Below are 2,595 nucleotides of genomic sequence, written 5' to 3'. Positions count from 1 at the left end.
CTAGCACACACACACATGTACACACACACTCGCACACGCACACATACACCTTGTCATTATCGAGTACGTTGAAAAGTTGGCGCGAAACAAGCAGTCACATTCTGACCAATTGTATAGTATAATTAATAATATATTGCTCGACGATGTGTGTGTGTGTGTGTGTGTGTGTGTGTGTGTGTGTGTGTGTGTGTGTGTGTGCTTTGTGTGTGTGTGTGTGTGTGTGTGTGTGTGTGTGTGAAATAAACCTCAAATAGCTGAATGAATGTATGAGTGTATAACTGAATCCTCTGTCTAGACATATGTGTGCAAGCATGGGTGCCTATATTTGCTTGCGTTTGTGCATGTCTATGTGTGTTTGTATGAGTATAAGGGAAACAATATGCCTCTTAATCATTGATTGTTATGTGAACGTTAAACAAGTAATGCGTTTACAAGCATGATGCACGCATTACGTAAGTTTCCGGTCTGTCATCACCTCCTCTCCCCTCGCTTATCACTACTCGATTGAAAACAATACTTTACAGTGTGTCTAAATGTATTTGTTCTAAATATGTGTGTGTGTGTGTGTGTGTGTGTGTGTGTGTGTATGTTTGTATGGACATACATGTGTTAGCTATTTAAAACCCTGCTATTAACTCTCTTTAGTCAATTACATCTTCACACTTTGTGCTGTGGTTGAATACTCCTGTATCCTCCAACGCACTTCCTATAGCACCCGTCACCACCATCATCGCCACCACAACATCAACAACCACCACAGCAACAACTATAACCACCAAAATCACCACCGCCAATATCCGACACAGTCTGAGAATGATTCCCTCATTCCTTTCTACTAGTTGGAAAGGCCTAAGAACTTTTGAAGTTTTGGGGTTGTAGGTTCTTTTTTTTTTCTTCTTCATTTTGCCATTTTACTGCTCCACCCTGATCCTAGAATAAGGATTCCTTTTCATATTCTTTTTTTCTTTTATTCTTTTACATTCTTCAGTCATTTGACTGCAGTCATGCTGCAGCACCGTCTTGAAATATTTTAGTCGAAGAAATCGACAACAGGACTTATTCTTTGTAAGACTAGTACTTATTCTATCGGTCTCCTTTGCCGAAATGCAAATTTATGGGATCGTAAACACACCAACATCGGTTGTCAAGTTCAAATTTCGCTGATGGAACTTTGCTTTTTATACGTTCGGAGTCGATAAATGAAGTAACAGTTTAGTGGTAAGTTGCTTGCTTACCAACCACATGGTTCCGGGTTCAGTCCTACCGCGTAGTACCTTGAGCAAGTGTCTTCTATTATAGCACCGGACCAATAAAAGCCTTGTGAATGTATTTTGAAGACGGAAACTGAAAGAAGCATGTCGTAAATATTTATATATGTGTGTGTGTCTTTATTTTTGTGTTTGTCCTCACCACCGCTCGACAACCGGTGTTGATACATTTACATCCCTGTTATGAGTACTAGCGTCGATTCGTTCGACTAAACTTCTCCAAAGTGGTGCCCCAGCATGGCCACAAGTCTAATGATTGAAACACGTAACCGATATATCTATCTATCTATATATATGCCTCGTTCTCTCTCACTGAAAGACCTGTCGCTCAAGGCCGTTTCATACGCACAGGCACACGAGCACACAGACACACGTGCACACAGACACACATGCACACAGACACACGTGCACACATACACACTGCGTCTTCTCTCGACTCCCTCCTCTTCATTCACCCTTTTCTGACTTACTCTTTTTCTTTTACTCTTTTACTCTTTTACTTGTTTCAGTCATTTGACTGCGGCCATGCTGGAGCACCGCCTTTAGTCGAGCAAATCGACCCCGGGACTTATTCTTTAGAATAGTACTTATTCTATCGGTCTCTTTTGCCGAACCACTAAGTGACGGGGACGTAAACACACCAGCATCGGTTGTCAAGCAATGCTAGGGGGACAAACACAGACACACAAACATACACACATACATACATATATATACATATACATATATACGACAGGCTTCTTTCAGTTTCCGTCTACCAAATCCACTCACAAGGCATTGGTCGGCCCGGAGCTATAGCAGAAGACACTTGCCCAAAATGCCACGCAGTGGGACTGAACCCGAAACCATGTGGTTGGTTAGCAAGCTACTTACCACACAGCCACTCCTGCGCCTATCTAATCGAAATTTGATTCAGTCAAGAATGACTAAATGAACAGACATTGGTGGAATAGCGGAGACGTAGAAGAGATGGATAAAATACCTTGTGGTGTTACTTCCGCTAATTCTTTGCTTTCTGTGCCCAAATCCCACCGTAGTCAACGTTGAATTTCGCCCTTTCGAGGTCGCTAAAATAAAGTTCTAGATAAGTACTGGGAATGACTGTATATACTAACACTCGTCTCTCAAAATTGCTGGCCTTGTGCCTATATTAGAAGCAATTATTATAATTATTTTTCCGATGACGACGAGAAGAGGATGATGAAGAGGAGGGGGGGAAAAGGGGAAGGAAGGAATGGAGGTGGTAAAAGAGGATGCTGATGATGATGATGATGACAATACTAAATAGCAAAATTTAAAACAAATTAAATAAACCAGCTATTGTCTC

The sequence above is a fragment of the Octopus sinensis genome, unplaced genomic scaffold (assembly GCF_006345805.1).
Source record: "Octopus sinensis unplaced genomic scaffold, ASM634580v1 Contig00253, whole genome shotgun sequence".
In the NCBI taxonomy this organism is placed as follows: domain Eukaryota; kingdom Metazoa; phylum Mollusca; class Cephalopoda; order Octopoda; family Octopodidae; genus Octopus; species Octopus sinensis.
This window is presented reverse-complemented; position numbering follows the sequence as displayed.